Source organism: Canis lupus, chromosome 12, assembly GCF_003254725.2.
Source record: "Canis lupus dingo isolate Sandy chromosome 12, ASM325472v2, whole genome shotgun sequence".
Classification (NCBI taxonomy): domain Eukaryota; kingdom Metazoa; phylum Chordata; class Mammalia; order Carnivora; family Canidae; genus Canis; species Canis lupus.
The window spans coordinates 33,067,716-33,088,723 of record NC_064254.1 but is presented as its reverse complement, the minus strand read 5'-3'; the positions used below and the strand labels follow the sequence as shown (position 1 = coordinate 33,088,723).

The 21,008-nt window shown below is 37.6% G+C and overlaps 1 long non-coding RNA gene across 1 annotated transcript in view; it reads left to right on the top strand.

Moving 5' to 3' along the window:
• Window positions 1-14,457, top strand: part of LOC112658649 (uncharacterized) — a 39,740-nt gene extending 25,283 nt beyond the window's left edge. Inside the window, exons 4-5 of the long non-coding RNA XR_003135860.3 lie at window positions 4,609-4,765; window positions 13,289-14,457. This is a non-coding gene — a long non-coding RNA (uncharacterized LOC112658649). The remainder of the gene's footprint in view (window positions 1-4,608; window positions 4,766-13,288) is intronic.
• The last annotated feature ends 6,551 nt before the right edge of the window (window positions 14,458-21,008 follow it).

Sequence of the window (21,008 nt, the reverse complement as noted above, 5' to 3'; positions counted from 1 at the left end):
CGATTCTTCTAAAAAGCAGCACCAAAATAAAAGAACATTTTAACTTTCACCACAAAGCACAAATTTTTGAAATTACTTCTGTGAAAGACAAGATTATTTAAAATAATCTTTGGATTATAAGTAACATGAGGGCATGGAGGCATTATTAGTATACTACTACAGAAGCAGAGAGGATCAAATTCTTCTAATAATCTAACCATGTAAGGGAATGTGTATTGGTTGCCTGTGGTTACTAGTATAAACCATCATGAACTCAGCAGTGTAAAACAGCATAAATATATTATTTTGCAGAGAAGTTAGGAGTCTGGTAGGCTCCGTTGGTTTCTCTGCTATGGGTGCCACAAGGCTGAAATCAAGGTATTGGCCAACCTAGGATTTTATCTGGAGGTTCTAAGGCAGAAGCCACTTCCAGGTTCATTCAGGTTATCTGCAAAATTCAGTTCCATGTGGCTATAGCACTGACGTCCTTATTTCTTTGCTGCTTGTTAACTAAGGTTGTTTTCTGCTTCTAGAGGCTGGCTGCATTCCTTGAACTGTGGCCTCCTTTCTCCAACTTTAGAGCCAACAACAGTGTGTTCGGTCCTCTCATATTCATCTCTCTGACCTCTCTTCTTATCTCATCTTTCTTGCTTCTTTCCTGCTATGTCTAATTAACTCTTCTCCTTTCTTCTTCTACTTTTAAGCACACAAGTGATTATATTAGGCCCTTGAATAATATAGAATAGTATCACTATTTTTTAAAAGATTTTATTTATTCATAAGAGAGAGAGAGAGAGAGAGAGAGAGAGGCAGAAACACAGGCAGAGGGAGAAGCAGGCTCCCCATGGGGAGCTTGATGAGGGAATCAATCCCAGGACCCTATGATTACTACCTGAGCCAAAGGCAGAGGCTCAACCACTGAGACACCCAGGTGCCCTAATATCACTATTTTAATGTCCATAACCATTATCACATTGATACAGTGATTATGCCTTCCCTTTTGCTATAAAATAACACTGTTCTGGAAATTAGGGCATGAAAATCTTTGGAAGTTTATTATTCTGCTTACCACAGTCTACCTTTTTGGTCCTCAAAGATTCATGTCCATTTCACATAAAATATATTCATCTCATTCTAAGATCATCAACAATCTCATCCCATTACAGCATCAATCTAAGTTCAAAATTTCGCCAGCTCTAAAATCACAGATCTGATCACCTAATCTACCTAAATCAGGTATGAGTGAAACCCTGGGTATAATTCTTCTTGAATCACAATTCCTCTCCATCTTTGGCCTTGTGAAAATAAAGCAACTAGCTATTTATTCCAAACATATGATGATGTGATAGGCATTGGATTAAAAAAAAGAAAATGGAAAGATAAATGACTGGTCCCAAGTAATTTTGAAATCTAGTCAAACAAACTCCTTTAGATGTCAAGGTCCAGGGGAAATAATTCTCTGTGGTTCTCAGCTTTTGGTTGTCTCCTCTGAGTTATGCTTTCCTTTTCATGAAGGCAGCACATGTTTGCAACAAGTAGTTTTAACAGCATTTTCTACAGGTGGAATTGGAGGATCCTGACAACCTCTTTTCATTTTGTACTCTCTTTGCCTCATTCAAAAATAACAGTGGCAGTTTCTGCTGTCATAATACTCTCAAGAACTTCATGAATCTCCCATGTATGTCATGGGGATTCACTACCCAGGTCCTTTATTTATTTATTTAATTTTATTATTTATTTATTTATTTGAGAGAACGCACAAGCGGGGGGTGGGGGGGCAGAGGGAGAGAGTAAAGCAGATTCCCCCCTGATCAGGTGCCCAACTTGAGGCTCCATCCCAGGAACCTGGGAGCATGACCTGAGCCAAAGGCAGATGCTTAACCACCTGAGCCACCTAGTGCCCCTACACATGTTTTTCTTAGATAAACTCATCTCTAGGGCTTTTGATGATATGGCTGACAGGATCTATCACATCTTTAGTCTCTTCAAATAGCACTTTCTGGAACTGAATATTCTTCATTTTGAACTTCCTAAGGTGTTAGCAAAAGGTTTTACAGACACACCTGGCCTTTCTCTATAACATATCTTTCTGGCAAGCAGATCTCTTCAAAGCCAGCAATGACAGGTCAAAAACTTAGGTGTTGACTCTCTCTGATCTTCCCTTTTGCTTCATCTTTCCTCTGCCTCTTTTGTCTTCTGCTGCATCTCTGACCAACTCCAGCCAGAGAAATTTCTCTACTTTTGGTTGCTCCACTGATTAGACTGGGTATACCTTCAAAATCCAGGATAATCTCCCCATTTTAAGATTCATAACTTGAATTACATTTTCAGTCTCTTTTAGCATGTAACATAATACATTCATAGGTTTTGGGGATTAGCATGTAGAAATTCTTGGGGATCCATTTTTCTGTCTATCATAGAAATAATCCCACGAATTTATCAATGCATGGGTAAGGACAAGAGAGGGGGGTGTAAACTGAAAAGAAAATAGCTCCTGGGAGCTAAACAAAACTGGAAAGTATTTGTGGCTTATGGCCTTCAGGTTTTGGAGTAACTACGTAGGCTGATGGCTGGGAGTACTGAGCAACTGCTCAGCAGCCTGACAGATAGAAGGGCTTCTCTGGCTTGAACCAGGGAGGTAAGCTTAGGCAGCAAGGAAGCTTAAGTAGGAAAAGAATTGCCTTGTTCTTTAGTCGTCATGAATGAATTTGACAGAGTGAGAATAGAGAGACATGGTGGCTTCATAGACCTACACTGAACTATGGTTTATGTTCAGTAAGTGTTTTAATTTAATTATGCAGTGGTAAGAGTCCTAGCATGCTTGCCTCATATTGCAGATATTATATGTGTCAGAGTAAGAATCAAACATCAAATAATAACATCAAATCTCCAAAACTATTTATTTGAAGAACTTTCATTAGGGTGTCAGATAGACCTTTACCTGGTTAGACCGTGGAGCCATCATAATATATAACAGTATAGGAATATTATATTTATTTTTTCCTTTGGAATTATTAGCCTGGATCACATGAATCACACTCCCTCTAACCTGGAAGCTTGTTAGGAGTAGCAGATATCAAAAGGTAAATCACCATTAAGACAGGCTATGGTACTTAAATAAGAGACTACTATATCCTGGAAGAGTGCTAAGGAATCTATTTAAGGACACTGCCATTTCCATCTGCTGTAATTTAAATTACATCACCAATGTGATGTTTAAACTGTCTTGTACTAGAAAATTAATCAAAGAAACTCATTCATTTCAGTTTGCTTTTCTGTGGTGTTGGCTCACAAGTACAGAAATATGATGAGAAACTATATTTAGCTTAGCACTTAAATCAAGGTTACAAGGCTCTCTTAAGTATATGTAGTGACTTCAGTGTGTTAATACTTCTTTCCCTGCCCTAACTGCTTGCTTTCTAAGTGGGATTCTTTCCAAATCCCCTCTATAGGGGGAAATAAAAGCAATTTAGAATTTGAAATAAACCAGTAACAAATAGTTTACATAACATGTTTCATCAGGAAGCTAAATCTTAAACATTTTATTCCAATTATCAAGAATTTGGACTTAAGCCACAGTAATAACTAAAAGGTTTCTATTTTTTCTTTTCTTCTTTGTTTTTGGTGGTGAAATAAAGACTGTGGTCAGGTAGTGAGGTACCTATCCCACTTTGTGTATTGGCCATTTTTCTCATTTATGTCTTCCTTAAAGATGTAGTACTTAATGCTTGGATATGCTGCTACTTCTTGAAGGATATCATCTGAACTCCACCCCAGAACACTATTTAGTCCTATGTGAAGTGACTTTTCTTTTTTTTTTCTTTTTTCTTTTTATTTTTTTAAATTTCTTTTTTTTATGGAGTGACTTTTCTTAATTATGCCATGATCATCTGGGGACAGTGTGGAATGAACAGTTTGTCTTTTGGCTTACCTAGATTTATGGCCATTTAATTTTATTCCTTCTTATCATACATTTCCTATTCTATGTCACAATTAGTCCAGGTCCCACATCCAGTTATATTCCACAGTGAAGGAAATTGAGCCTCAGGCTTCATAGGGATTTAAGAATTATAACCACTGCTTAGAATTTTATTGGTGTCAGTCTCACTTGGTGACACTGGCCTATAGCAGGTGCCTCTCCAGCTGTCCCTTAGTTACCTCAGGCCCATAGTTCACATTGCCTGATGGCAGGATCCAGATACAACTTGAGAGACCAAGAGGGTGATGATAGATTTTTAAAGTTATTTTTGAAATGATGTGATAAATGACCTTTTTTCATGTGTCCCCAATCCCAACATCAAAATCTCCAGTTGGTTCTACTAATTACATGAATGGTGGAAATTGATGAAAGGTCTGTAATTTCTGTCTAAATCATTGCCTAGTGAAGCAGACACACATTCATGGATGCAAGAATCCAAGAGTAGAGGAGACTTCGAGAATGTAATCACCCCAAAATCAGCAAAGTCCTAGGAAGGGCTTTGGAATTACACAGATCTGGGCAATTTTATTTAGAACTCAAGGAATAGGGAGACCCCAGCTACCATCTGCATTATTCATGTCAACACGATAATAAATTTAATATTATTTATTTTGTATTGTTTTTAAAAAGATTTTATTTATTTATTTTAGAGAGAGAAAGAGAGAGAGTATGAGTGGGGAGGAAGAAAGAGAGAGGAAGAAATAATCTAAAGCAGACTGTGCTGAGTATGGAGCTTGATCTCATGACCAGGAGATTATGACCTCAGCCAAAATCAAGAGTCAGAAGCTCAACCAACTGAACCACCAGGTGCCCTATATGTTTAAATATTATCAAAGTCTTTATCATGGATGTTGGTATTAGTTGGAAGTTCAGATCAGTAGAAGCATTATTCCAAATGTGATCTTTACCCTCCTGATAGTTCCAGAGGCTAAAAATCCAATATGGGAGGACTTGGAAAAATTATATTTGGGTCATCTTCTTGTTATCTCCAAATCTAGTTCTGACCTTTGTACCATTTCTTTCTTTCCTACTGTTCCTACTGTTACTCTGTACTTCAAATTTACATGAAGCCAAATTACCTTCTCTGACAGAGGTGGACTACTTATTAAGGGGAGGCTGTTGGTTAGACAGCCAAGGTGAAGTACGAGTACATACAAGTACATGTTGCCATGTCTTTGATATCACATGGGCAGTTTCCCAAATTGCGGTTAAACATAGTTCAAAATATTCCAGGAAATCTGTAACTCCAACACTGAAGGTATGTTGTCTCTTTAGAATCTTTAAGCACACATCTGGGAGCAAGGGGCTTGCTACATGTTTGTTTTTGGGCAACTGTACAGTGAAAGTAGTTTTAAATATAAAGGGGGCTCTGAGTTTAATTTCTCACTGAAAGGAAAGCTTTTTGCTTCTTGCCCTGACCTACTTAAACTCCACCAAAGAGACATTGCTGGACAAACAAGAGCTTTCCTTGTCTGCTTTTGAAATGTCATTAAAATGATGAGACGAGCACACCAGGTCCATTTATAAAATAAAACTGTTTTAAGCCACAACTAGCAGCATTCCAATTCAGATTTTTCCAGACTTCATGTCTTTCTGTAACATTTGAAGAAACAATTTTATAATGTGTTAAAAATTTCTCTAAACTCTTAAGTTTTAGATATTTTATCATTTGGTATTGTATTTAAGATATAAATACAGAGGGAGTTAATATATATGTGGGAGTTATTGGTTTATTTGAATATCATGTTAAGAAATCTTCTGAGAAGTGTAAAGTTGTGGCTATAAATATGTTGTTTTCAGAGCTGGGTGGGTCATTGATGGGCTCTGCATGTCTTGGAATAATTTGAAACAGGATTTCCTGCAGTGAAAAATTTATTCTATCTAACTTTCCTGTGCTACTAGGTAATGAAAATAAGGGAAGAGTAACACATACTAAGAAAGACAAGGTGAATACACAGTAAAAAGAAAAAAAAATTTTACTAATGAGGCTACAATTAAGAGAAAAGAAAAGTTGACAGAATGTGTTGATAAGTCTCACGAATCTTTGTGGAATCACTGGGTTTATAGTCTTAAATTTTGCTGGTGAACAAATTTGAATAGGCTTACTCAGTATAAATCATGATAACCTCTGTTTCCTCCACCACTTCTCATGAGTTACCAAAATTTCTCATGTTAAAATATTACTTCAATGATAATTTAAAAAAGCATCTAATATGTATTGAGTGCTCCCACATGATAGGCACTGCTAAATGCGTTAATGCATCATTTTTTTTTGAGAGAGAGAGAGAGAGAGAGGGAGAGAATATGTATCAGAAGGGGTAGGGGTAGGGCAGAGGGAGAGAGGGAGAAAGGAGGAGAAAGAGGGACAGAGAGAGAAAAGAGAATCTTAAGTAGGTTCCACACCCAGAATAGAGGCCAACCTGGGGTTTGTCGATCTCACAAACCTGAGATTATGACCTGAGCCAAAATCAAGAGTTAGATGCTTAGTCAACTGAGCCACCCAGGCACCCAATTGCATCATTTCTTTTAATCTTCAAAACAATCCCATGCATTAGTAGTAGTATTAACCCTATTGAGCAGATAAAATTATTCAGGTTCTGTGAGGTTAGGTAACTTGACTATGAGGCTAGCAAATTATGGAAATGAAGTATAATAACAATGGCTACAATTTTTATAGCAAGTAACATAACATATTGAATCTTCATATCAACCCAACAATGGAGAGGAGAAGAGTAACAGAGAAAAAGCAGGGAAGCCAAAGTTTGAACCTTGTCAGTTTGACTCCAATTCTGAGTATGAGTATTAAGTTACAAAGGTGTGCTATCTGTAGCCACTAGCCACATGTCATAATTCAAATTTAAATTAGTTAACTTATTTTAAAAGTTTGGCTTTTTAGTCACATTAGCTATATTCAAGTACTCACTAGCTAGGGACTACCATATTGGACAGCACAGATTGCAGTATACTTTCATCATTGCAGAAAGTTCTATTGAACAGTGCTGCTGATAGACTCTGTACTAATGTTTTCCTGATAAAGTTTTAATAAAATAATATGGACTCCAGGAAGAGATATGGGAAACAATTCAATTTTATTATCAGTGCTAAACTAATCATCATTTGGAGTGGACTAATTTTACTGATGGTTACTAATTAATTTTATTTTTATTCTTCTTGTCATAAATTCCATGGGAGAAAAGTTTCTGATCTTGTCCTTAAAAATTAAAAATTTTGGATTGGGGGGATCTCTGGTGGCTCAGCGGTTTAGCGCCTGCCTTTGGCCTGGGGCGTGATCCTGGAGTCCCAGGATGAAGTCCCATGTTGGGTTCCCCCAATGGAGCCTGCTTCTCCCTCTGCCTGTGTCTCTGCCTCTCTCTCTCTCTGCGTCTCTCATGAATAAATAAATAAAATCTTTAAAGAAAATTTTTGGATTGCTGGTTTAGATCTGTGACTTCCCTTTTCATGGATTAAATAACTTATAATAATTTTCCACTTGGGAATATTAAGTTGGCAAAAATAATTTTAAGGAGATAAGAAGTACAAGATAGCCACTCTAAAAATTGAAATTCTTTCAATAAATAAATTCACAGTTTTTATTTATTTATTTATTTTTGCTAAGAAGGATAATGGTGTTTAAATGAACCATCGCATTCTGTTTACTCATTTGAAACATGTCTCGCCTTTTATGAATGGCATATGTTGCTCTAGTTTAATGCAATTTCCAGAATAAAATAATCAAGAAGAAATGTTCTTACTTAGAATGACTATCTTTGTGTTTTTATGTATATCTAAGATGGGTTCTTCTCTGCATGTCTTGTCATTGACATAATTAAATAAAAGGAGAAATGCAACTTACTGCCTATATACTGACATTCTGGATACCTGTTGGATTCATTCCAATTTATGAAGGTGTTCTGAATGATAATTTCAGAATTGATTGGATACATTTCAGATGGAGATCTGTTTCTATGGCAACATACTAGGTTTACAGATTGAAAGACTATTGTAAACAGCATTAACCAAAATTGCATATGCACAGGATGACTCCACTTCTTCCCTAGAAAATTCATTAAAGGAAAAAAAATAAAGGCTAGAGCAGGTCAAACCTAATCCCAGTTGCCTCTAATGATAATCTAGTCACCATCAGTCACCAGCCCTAGAAATAGTCAATTTCATAGCTAAGATGTGTTGAGGGGAGGGGGCCTTATTAGGCCGGTACCAGAGTCTCAGTGCAAGCTTGGTAAGGAAGTCTACTGGTAGGTTATCTGTGGGAGCATCTTGCCAGAAGGCATGAGTTAAACACATGTGCTAGAGGCAAACCTAAAATCTGGGGCTAGAAGTGAGTAGCTCAGGAACCAGAGCAAAACCAGACTAAGGAGGAATAGAGTCAATATGGAAAAGCCACCAGGGACCAAAAAGGGGGGAAAGGGGAGAAATTTGGGACTGGGGTGATGCATATAGAGTTTTTGAGGAAGATGGTGCCATGCTGTCCTAAACTGCAATTGGAGATTTTAAAGAAAGAACCATGAGCTATATTTCAGTATGGAGTTTTCCCGCCTGGTTAGTATTGAGAGATAATTCTCCATGGGTCTCTTAAATTTCTGTACATCTTATAAACAGGGGCACTAACTGACTTTATTCTAGATTATCTTTTCAAGGATGTTGGTATGGTGACCAGCCTTGGATGACTGAGATAATGTTTCTATTCGGAACAAGGTCAAGTTTGTTTTTCTTTAGCATGATAAATATGTCTCCCCCCCCAGAGTATAATCTGACAGGTTTACTTATAAAAGATTTGGGTTTCCAAAGCTTTTTAGTATCATACCCCACTACATGTGTATAATCACCCGGCCTTCTTCACATCACCTTGCTCAGGAAATCAGCACAAATGCTGATACTCTGGGTATAGCTATTAATAGTAAACTACCCTTTGTTTCTGACCTAGGAATCTTGTGTCTTTTGTTAGTACCTACCTATCTTGGTGGCTTGCAATTAGGGTAAAATTTTAGACCTTCACAGTTCTCAACAGTTAATATAATTTGGAAATAATTTTCATCTCTCTTATCTGAAACCTGACGATAATATTGTCATCTAAAGTACCAACAAATATGGACTTCAGCTTCCCTATGCTCTCTTTACTGCAGGGAAAGTACTGGGGTAAGTAGAGCCATTGAAACTTTTGACTAGGTTTCTGGTATCTCTTGCTACCGGTTTCCCAAAGTCTTTGGCATAAAGGGTAGAGAGATATAAACTGTAATTACACATATGTGTTGGCTTACACTGGTTTTTAAATTCAGTAATAGTGCCTACGTTAAGATTTTTTTTTATCACATTCATATACTTATGCAGAAATACTATATAATTATCTTCTCATTTTGTTAAGGTATATTAATTTTGATCATCAGTGGCCTCTATTATCTCACATGGATACCAACACCTATCTTAAACTGGGTTTGGGATTTTCCACTCTTCATTAGATTTGGCTGCTGTGAACCGCCATTCAATACACATTATGTGGGATCCCTGGGTGGCGCAGCGGTTTGGCGCCTGCCTTTGGCCCAGGGCGCGATCCTGGAGACCCGGGATCGAATCCCACATCGGGCTCCCGGTGCATGGAGCCTGCTTCTCCCTCTGCCGTGTCTCTGCCTCTCTCTCTCTCTCTCTCTCTCTGTGACTATCATAAATAAATAAAAATTGAAAAAAAAATTAACAAAAGAGGAAAAAAAAATACACATTATGTGGCTTGGTGTGACCCTGTGTTTCATTAGCCCCTTCCAGGAGATTGTCATGACACAACTAATATTCAGGATATGGATAAGATATTTGCGTGACAACTGAGAAAGATTAGAACTTTAATTATAAAGTCAAAATTCTCTAAGTAACAGGAAAGAAACATTATTAGCTTCTAAAATTATTTCCTGTTTTATACTCTTGTAGAGAATCAAAAAAATAATGTGACTCACAGTTTGCTGCTAGCAGATACAAGATGCTTTTGAGAATCCTTCAGCCTTGGTTTTGACTTGTTTTGCCATTGGTAAGAATTCTAAAACACTTGATCCAGGCTTCTTGCAGATCATTGCCTCCCCCACCTCACTCCACTATAGCTTCACACAATGTCTAAGTTTCTAGAAAAAAAAAATATATATATATATAAATTTCAGCAAAATGGAAACTGTAAAAGCCAACTTCCCCACTCAATGGCTACCTTGAGATTTATTTTCTGTTCTCTTCACATTCAAGCTCCTGTGTAACAATGTGACCTTTTTAAAAATACACAAATTAGTAGTTATAATTTGCAATTTCATTCACGCTACAGAAATATGGGAATTATAATGGCATTGGCAATTAACTTGTCCATTTGTGTTCAATTTTGGCTTGCTAATGTATAATGATGGTGAAGAAAAGAGCATAGGTAAATAGGAAATACGACCTATAATTTATAATTACACATATGTATTGGCTTGTACTGAATTTGTATTTAGAAACAGTGCCTAGATTTTAACTCTTTGAGTTGAGCTTTTGTACAAAAGAAGTATTTAATTATTTTAGAGGTTTTTCTGTTTTTATGGATCAATTTGTGTCACTATTCAGAGTGTCCATCTGTTCTTCATGAGTTCTGGGAATATAGTAAAGCTTGCATGTTATTTTTTCCCCATTGGTAATGAAGCAGAATATAACCAAAGAAAGAAGACATCTACATATTTATTAGCCAAATAAAATAATACAATATAACCACTAAGATTTTCAGCTCACAGGAATTACAATAATAAAATTGGGTTTGCTTTTATTTCAGGTTATTTTTTTCCACTTTTTTCTTTTGAGAGTACAGATGAAGCATTTACAACAATTTTTAAAAACCTGGCAACACTATTAAATGATACTAACTCCATATAGTACCTAATTTAAAATAAAAGGAACTTTTGCTCTCACTCTTGATTTTCTTATGTTTCTCATCAGCTGGTGGAAGAGTTCCCAGCCCTGATTTTTCATGCCTTCAAATATTGGTTTAAGATGCCACAAGAGTCTGCCTTAGTCAGTTTGGGCTGCTATAACAAATTACCATAGACAACAGAAATCTATTTCTCTGCAAAGTCCAAGATCAAGCAGTGGGCAGATTCAGTGTCTGGTGAGGACTAGATTCCCAGTTCACAGAAGGTTGTTTGTTTGCTGTATCCTCATGTGGTGGAAGAGACCAGACAGCATCCAGGGTCCTCTTTCATAAGAATACTAATCCTAGCTATGGGCTCCATGTGACCTTATGATTTAATCACCCCTGAAAGGCCCAACCTCCTAATACCATCACATTGGAGATTCGGATTTCAACATATGAATCTGGCAGGGAGCAGGGGATGACACAAACATTCAGTCCATAGCAGAGTCCATCTAATTTACACATAAAGTTCAAAGGAAGGTACTTTTGCTACCAGGGAATATTGTACATTATTTCTTAGAGAATATCTAATATGGAGAGACTAAATTACATCTAATTTGCTTTATAATGGCCAGTTGGTAGAACCTGCCAGAAATACTTAAGTCCATTTTTTATGGAACATAACATTTTGGTGGTCTTTCATTTCTATGCTAACATAAAGACTATTCAGGTTTTCCTTAGAAAAAGATCTTTATAGAAAGCTCTGAAATGTGCCATGACTGGATCTTCTCTAAGAAAAAGGTATCCTAAAGATGGAAGGAAATGGTAACCTAAAGACATCTTAGTAAACTTTTCCAGAAGATTTCTGTAGTGTTTGCTAAATCACAATATTAGAGACTTTGGATATAATTGAGATCTTGGCAATTTTAGGGCTGGTTATTGATTCTGCCACTTGTAAATCTGGTTGTCTTACCATATCTAAGAGTATTGAACTTTTTTAAGTTACTGAACAACTTTAAGATGATATGAAGTATGAACATACATTAAAAAAAATCAATTAAAGGTCAGCATCAAAAAGCTGCCTCTCTATTCTGAGAAATTCACAGGGGGACCCTGCCATTGGCTGTCACACATTGTCAGGACTCATTCTCATTAACACCGATGGATATCAACTCCTTTTTTTTTTTCTACTAGAAGGAAATCTCTTTTGGTATGCACTTTTCCTAAGATCCAGTGTAAGATGGCAGATAACAGGACTGACATACAGGGAGAAATTAGGAGTATTCAAGAGTGTCAAGTAAAAAGCAGCAGAGATGAATTTCTTGAGGAATATCCTTGCAATTATGTTCATTCAAGAATATGTGCTGATTCAACTCAGATTTAAATATATGCTGGGAATAAATCTGTATAGTTAAGAATTATAAATCAACAATTTCTTGCCTGTTTTAGACAGTTCTTAAATAGCAGCTTTATAATCTTATTTTTCTTTGTAAGCATATAGGATAAATCAAAATATAAAAATTTAAGCAACAAATCATATTTACACTAGGTATTATTATTCACTCTGAGGACAAATAATTAGGAACAAAATATTTCATACATATGAATAGAAAATTCTTTTTGCCTAAGGCAATAAGTATTTTACTTGTCTACTTGGGAGGATGTTATAAAGAATCTTATGAATCTGACTTCAGGCAATTTGTAATCCATCAATTAGCTCCTGGTTGTCTTATTTATGCCCTATATTTTATTGCACTCGTATAGATTCTGATTCTTTATTATTTCCATTCTCCCTCTATATTTTATTACTTGCTTTAGCTCTTATAATATCTCCTCTCTTTAGGTCTTCTTAAAATTTATTATGGTTGATAGATTTCAGAATGCAATAGGCAGAGAATGAAACAGACTGAGCATAAGCTTTGAAGTCAGGCAGGACTACGCCTGAATCTCAGTTCTACCACTTACTGCCAGTGTGGGCTTGGGCAGGGCACTTAATTTATCAGAGCCTCAATTTCTGATACTATAATATTAGGACAATGGCAATTACCTTCCACAATTGTTGGGAGCATTTCAGATAACATATATAAAGCATGGTAGTAGCTGATGGTGGATTGTGGTATCAGTCTGGCCCTCATTGGCACGTACTGATTAGCATTATCAGGAAAGAACACCTGGTTTGAAGGATGGGTCCAATACTTCAAAGACTACTCCAGACTGGATTCTCATTTTGGTTCTTTTTAAGGTAACTACCTAGCCCAATTTGGTTGGGACTGGGGTAGGTGGGACCAGACTTTTAGTGCTAAAATTGGGAAAGTCCTGGGCAAATGGGAACTGTTGGCCACCCTAGATATTTGTTTAGGCTTTATATATAAGATTTTTGTTGAGGCTTTATATATAAGACAAAGAACCACTCAAACTAAGTATCATAAGAATTGTGTTTCACTTCCCTCTGTCTTTTGCAGGAAAAAAGTCCTTGCACCTTGAGGAAAGGCTCTCCATCTAGTAGGCGAACCTTAGAACAAAATCAACCAGGGATGAAATGTAGCTGCAAACAAGGCCAAGCAACGGAGTGGCAACCACCAGTGCAGTTAGCTCAAAACTTTGAAAAAAAAAAAAAAAAACAAAAACAAAACCTGGGTGGCTCAGTGTTTGGGCATCTGCCTTTGGCTCAGGGCATGATCCTGGAGTCCCAGGATCGAGTCCCGTATTGGGCTCCCTGCTCATGGAGCCTGCTTCTCCCTCTGCCTATGTCTCTGCCTCTCTCCTTCTGTGTATCTCATGAATAAGTAAATCTTAAAAAAAAACCTTTGAAGCATGGTTAATTATTAATAAATTATTAATTATGAATTAATGCCCTCTAACTTGGGGTATAATTTTTCAGTTTTCACTAGTAACTGAAGAATGAAATGCTTTGTTGTTTTTTGACATATATGTTGACAAATAATTTTTATTGAAGTATGATTAACATACAATGTCATATTAGTTTCAGGTATATAATATATTGATTCAACAATTCTATACATTATTCAGTGCTCATTTGGTCAGCATTCCAACATGCCTCCTACACCTACCTCTCTCTTGGCTTCTACTTTCTCACCAACCCTGTGGCTTTGGAGGACGTGGGCCACTTCTTCCTGGAGTGGGCAGAGAAGCGTGAGGGTGCTGAATGCCTCTTGAAGATGCAAAACCAGCCCAGTGACCACTCCCTCTTCCAGCATGGGCAGAAACCATTACAAAATGGGTAGAGTAAAATCCTGGACACCATAGAACTGCCATGGCTCTGGGGAAGAATATGAACCAAGCTCTTTCGGATCTGCATGCCCTGGGGTCTGCCTCTATAGACGACCATCTCTGTGAATGCCTGGAGAACCACTTCCTGGATGAAGAGGTAAAACTTACCAAGAAGATGGTGGGTGATCACCTGACTCACCTCAGCAGGCTGCCTGGGGCTGCAGGCTGGGCTGGGCATGTATCTCTCTAAAAGGCTCACCCTCAAGCATGACTAGGAACCTCTGAACCCAGTTGCCTTTGAGGGACCCCTCTGGCTTCCCCCTGGTGTCAGTGCTTCCGGCCTGAACATCCCCACACAGCCACTAGGCAGCTTTTTAACCACCCTGGAGCCCTCTCCCAACCTGTGGACCAAATAGAAACAATAAAGCTTTTTGCAGTAAAAAAGTGGTTTTGTCATTTTTATTTTATTTTATTTTATTTTATTTATTTTATTTTATTTATTTTTGGTTTTGTCATTTTAAATATGAACATACTATATTTGGACCACCTGGACATTTATCTGTTGCATAATTGGAAACTAGAAATTGAAGCAAAGAATGGCTTTCTCTATCTCAAAGCTCCCCAGGTATCTTGGTGTTCAAGGAAGATTATACAATTTCACTCTGATATTTTTAAAAAATACTGTGTCTCCTCCTAGACACTCGTGACAGAATTTGCTGCTTCTGCTTTCTTGGCTCAATCTTATTAACGTCTAAGGATAATTTTTCTTCCCAAACAACTTTGGTGTCTCATTAACAAGTTTAGCAATGTCACATGCAGATGGTATAGAGATAACTAGGTCAGGTTTCTCGGTTAGTCCCTTGAGCAGCCCTTGAGTGCTGTTTTAATTTAATACTTGTGTGCGTATTAAAAGAAAAGATTATTTGGTGAATAGTTTTGACTGTATTTTAACCTCAGATACAATCTCAATTTTAATGACAAGGAAACTAGATCTAGAATGTATTCCAAGATCTACTGAGGGTATCTCCTATACCCTATCTACCTATATCTAGGTATCTATTGATCTATTCAAACTTTTTAAATTTTTAGGTTTTTCAAGTGGCTCTATACCAGTGATTCTCAACCTGGCTACACTTTAGAATCATTAGAGGTTGGGGTAGAGGGTAGGTGGGGGTATAGGGAGGGACTTAAGAAATACCAATGCTCAGGTAGCATCCATCTCAGGTCAATTAAATCTAAATCTCTGGGTAGGTCCAAACATTTGAATTTTTTTTTTAGAAATTTCTATTTTATTATTTTTTAAGATTTTATTTATTCATGAGAGACAGAGAGAGAGAGAGAGAGAGGCAGAGACACAGGCAGAGGGAGAAGTAGGCTCCATGCAGGGAGCCCGACGTGGGACTCGATCCCTAGACTCCAGGATCACGCCCTGGGCCGAAGCTGGCGCCAAACCGCTGAGCCACCCAGGAATCCTCCAAACGTTTGAATTTTTAAAAAGATCTCCAAGCAATTCTAAATACTTTAACAACTAAACTCTCTCTTACGGATCAAAAAAATTCAGAGGCAAATAGTTACAGAATATCAGGCATTTTGTGACAGCTTTAATATGATCATATTGAAATTAGAACCTACATTCTATTTTAAGGGGTTCTTTTTTCATTCCTCTCCTGGGAGCCCTCTCATATGCACTTCTAGGGAGAAGTGTAAAGTAGGTGCACACTTATAACATCTACCTCTTTTGTGAATATGCTAAATGTAGGTCCACACAAGGGCCTATGCATGGAGACAAGCAACATGCTTATCTTTCTTCCTCCCAAACAACTGTCTCCTTCTTCCTGGACCAAGCCCTGCTGGACCTGCACTGAAACTTGGGAGGATGTGCTTATCACAAATGGAAACTGGGAGTTTTGGCTTCCTCCCTTGAATTTTTAATGTATTGAGGAAACAAGGGGAATGGTTCTCCCAAGAATAAAATGAAAACATGAACTTCAGAGATGGGTTTGCTAAGAGGGAAGGAGGAGAAATGCATATCAAAATTTAAAGGAAACAGCCATTTTGCTTTCTCCTTCCCTAAATAAACAACAGTGACAGCAACTTTAAAAATAAATAATTTGAAGGAAAGCTACCTTACTTTAAGTGTAAAAGATTACAATTTAATTTGTAACTCATGAAAATAACAAGGAACAAAAATGATAGTATGCACAACTTATTACTTGGATATCCAGGTCTTAGGATGGTAGGAAGGCTGTGAATCTCCAACACAGGACAATTGAGAGCCAACAACAGAATGAGTCTGCCACCTAGCTGGCTCCAGAAGTTTCCTTATTTTCCAAGGTTTATAAGTAGTGGTGGTAGGAAATGGAATAATGGAAGGGGGACAGAAGGGAAGGAAAAAGAATTAAAGGCAGATACTAAAAGTACTTGCGGACAGTAATATAGGGTAGTTAGTATAGTGAAAACTAAATTTGAGGGCATTATTAACAAGCATCTGGGTTTGGTTGGGTTTAATTTTGTTTCCTTCAAAAGAAACACACATGCCACCCCACCACCACCACCACCACCACCACACACATACCAGGTGCTAGATGATGGGGAGAAAAGAAAAATAAGGCATCATTTCTACTCTCAGGGAGCTAACTCTCTTATTGGAAAACTTATTTCTTATTTTTACATAGAATAAATATTTTTTTTTATTTTTTTATTTTTTATTATTTATTTATGATAGTCACACACAGAGAGAGAGAGAGGCAGAGACATAGGCAGAGGGAGAAGCAGGCTCCATGCACCGGGAGCCCGATGTGGGATTCGATCCCGGGTCTCCAGGATCGCGCCCTGGGCCAAAGGCAGGCGCCAAACCGCTGCGCCACCCAGGGATCCCTACATAGAATAAATAAAGAATAATTTAGACAAATCACTGAAGTGATTGTGTATTTTTCCATTGTTTAGTTTTCTGATTATAAAGGGGATAATGCCTATTGTAGAGAAGTTAGCAGTTACAGACAAACAAGGAAAATAATGATCACCCCTAATTCCTGAGCTCTTCCTGTTCTGATATGACAGCATCTTTTCTTCGGTTTCATCTTCATTTTCTCTCTCTACACTGGCTCCTTTCTCTCAGCCCACAAGTGTGTTATCTCTCCCTCATCTCAGTATCCTCATCACTATAATGGGGGTAATTGCAACTACCACTGAAGGTTGCTGTGTGATTAAATGAGGTAATATAGGTAAATGCTTGGAACAGTGTCTACCATGTGGTAAACACCATACAATCGTTATTTTTAAATTATTTTAGATCAGGGCAGCCAGGGTGGCTTAGCGGTTGAGCGCTGCCTTCAGCCCAGGACGTGATCCTGGAGACCTGGGATCGAGTCCCATGTCAGGCTCCCGGCATGGAGCCTGCTTCTGCCTCTGTCTGTGTCTCTGCCTCTCTGTCTCTCATAAATAAAATAAATTTAAAAATTAATCATTTTAGAGCAAATATACAAGAAAACTTTTTGCTAGATCCTGTTCTCCCCTAACCACTGTCTCAGCTGTTCCCATCCCTTGGCTCCCTGATCTCTGCTGACTTTATTCTCTTCTTTCCCCATTGTAATTAGACTTCTGCCAGGGACTTGCAAAAGTGTAAGCTTGCTCTCAGCATATTACCAGAGTGTTTTTCCAGCTCAGCTGAATCTCCAGTCACCTCCATTTCCTCCCAGTGTCCATCTACCTTATAGCGCTAGTCAATCTGATGCCAGTTCTGATCCTTTTCACCTTTTCTGGAAATGAAAATCCAGTCTTTGAAAACAAATTTTAAGCTTTGACATCCATCCTTGAGCATCTAGCCTTAAGCCTTTCAGTCTATCTACCCACCTAAACCTAATTCATTCTTATTAAGCACTTTCTCTACAGCGTTTATCATAATCTGCCTTGTATTGTTGTTGTGTGTCTGTCCTTTTGGCTGGACAGGCAACAGTGAGCATTGTGTTTACCTTTGTATCTCTAGATCCTGTTTCATGGATATTTGTCAAACTGTGTTGAAGTCCTGGTGGGGAGGGTACTGCTTAAGGCATTTACTATTTACTACTGTGGGTTTTAATTATTAAGGTATATCTCTTCACTTCTTTACTATATTTTAAAGTCTTTGTGAGGTGGGAATCTGGCTTTTTCAGTTGTATTTATCCCACAGGGTTCAAAATTGTGTCCTGCATATAAGAGGTACTTCCTAAATATTTCTGAAATGATAATTACCTTTGCAGAATACTTTATACTTTACAAAGCTCTTCCACATGGATCAGCTCATTGAATCTCCTGGTGAGCTTCCAAGGGAAGCCCCATTTGGCAGAAGATGAATGAAAAGACACACACTAGTGGAACTAGCAAGGGCTCAAGTTAAAGGTGTCTGATTTTATTTTTTATTTTTTTTTTTTTTTTTTTTTTTTTTTTTTTTTAAATTTATTTATGTATGATAGTCACAGAGAGAGAGAGGCAGAGACACAGGCAGAGGGAGAAGCAGGCTCCATGCACCGGGAGCCCGATGTGGGACTCGATCCCGGGTCTCCAGGATCGCGCCCCGGGCCAAAGGCAGGCGCCAAACCGCTGCGCCACCCAGGGATCCCCAGGTGTCTGATTTTAGATGTCTCGGTTCTCTCTACTATACTCTCCAGCCTGTGAAACTGAATGTAACATCATTTCATGCAAATAGGTTTTCCTGAGTGATCAAAATGGGGAACATCTGGCTGGAGATACAGGGGAGCTCTGAGGAAGAGGTGGGGCTACTTGAGAAGGGCTTGGAAGTGTGCCTTGGAAGAACATGCTGTATGTGAGACAGAGAGAAGGTGAATGATGCTTTGGAAGTTATAGTATGTGAAAGGTTTTGTATTAAACCTAGTTTCACTATTTCATATTTGAAAAAAGCAGGTTGCAGAAAGTGTTTATTTTTAAAGGAAATGCATGCATTTGGCAACTAAAATTATAGTTGAATTTGTAACTCTGTACACAGCAATAGGAATGACTGTGATGGGTTCTGTAGGCAACACAGCAAAACCCTGAGGCTTTTTACAATCTTTCAATTTTTAAAAAAAGTCTTTTTATGGTTATTTACAGTCTAACGTAGGTCAACTAACTTGGTGGTTTTTTGTCTTCTCAAATAACTGCTTACAGTTACACACCAAGGGTCTATCATTTAGCCTTTGGATATAACATTGAAGTTATTTGTTTCTTTCCTTCTGTTTATAGCGTATATTTATGGACAACTTTATTATGGTACAAATCTGTAGCTAAATGACATTTCCCAATATTGCACCAAGAGACTGGTTACTCCAGTGATTCTAGTAATAACATTTTACACATTCTTTTGGCTTTCAACAGTGTCCTGTCAGATAACAAAGCTTAAAAGAACATCTACAGTGATGAAAGCCTTGTGGGGTTGCAATTTCTCTACATCTGCTTCCAAAACCAGCCCTATGTAGCAAGTTATGCTTGGTGAGGCCAATAATTCTAGGTCATTTATTCTTTTATTGCTTCTTTACTATTTTGTTCTACTTGACTGAATAGGTTTTAGGAAATACACCATGGGCATGCTGATTTCCATTCGAGTTGCTCCAGCTACACTGTACATTTTTCCCTTTCTCCCTTTTGAGCTCCACTTGAGAGCTCATTTCACCGTTCAGAGCAACTTCAATTTCAAATCTTTTCCTTGTATACAACCCATTTCCCATTCTTGGCTCTGTGCCTTCATTCTTGAATTCTAAAGTCATCACTTAGTATGTACCCAGGATACTCTTGGACCTTTGTTTTTTAAAAGTAATATACATTTTATTTACTGATCAAGTTTCCCCTACAGAAAGTATTGTTAACTGCGTATGCCATTGACCCTTCCTAGCACCCGACTTTAGTGAGTTTACTTGCCTATTACTAATATTAATTAAAAAAAAAGAATTGTAATTTATGTGGTAGAAAATAACTTGTGTTCTAGTACAGACATCTTGCCTCTTTTACTCTTGCTGCTGGCATCAGGATATCTGGTGTTTCTTAGGTTTTGACAGTCCCCCCAAACTGGGAATTCTTTGCAGACAACAAAAAGGTTCTCCTAGAACTGTGTTACTCTGCAATTGAAACTCTTATCTATGTTTGCCATAGAAATGGATTGCTGATTTGTTTTTCAGTGGGAGAAAGAATACCTCTGGGAATGAAAACTTTAGTACTGTGATAGGCAGCTTAATAGAAGGTAGTTATAAACATTGTTAGACTCATTTTTTTTATTTACCAAAGGCAGTTTAATGATACTAATTTTGTCAACCTATAGGTTAACAATGACACACAAATAATATTTTCAAAAAGTCATACCTTTAACAAAATTAAGTACACTCCATGCATTATCATGCCTCTGAGGTTTTACTCTCATTATTCCAGTTGCCTTGTAATCTGTTCTGTCTTTCTCTGAGTGTAAAATATGATTCACTCCTCAAGGTCAAGGTGAAATGTCACTTCCTCTGTGAAATTTTTTTGAATCCTTCTGAACAGCATCAGTTACTTTTGCCTTTCTGTCTCCCAAACATTTTATAAATCTACTTATTTTCTTTTGGGTATTTTTTTAGGCCAAAATGTGCTTCACAGTTGTGTGTGTGTGTGTGTGTGTGTGTGTGTCCTTCCTTAAAGGCAGATAGGCATTATCTGGCTCTGAAAGTTTCCTTAGCACCCAGAATTGTGCTTTTAATATGGTATTGGTTGAAGTTTTGACTGCTGAAGAATATTCAAAATGATGACTAGTTGTAATAAAGGTAGTATGGGTGAGATTACAAATAATTAATGTCCTTAACCTGGGAGAGTTTAAGATCTGGGCCAAATTTTGATATGGCTAGAACCACAGAAAAATATAGAAGAGCCGTTTACTACCACATTTTGTAACTTTTAGCAAAGCACCAGTAAGGTAAACATTTGCATGCAGCTCACTCAATTAGGGCACCAAAT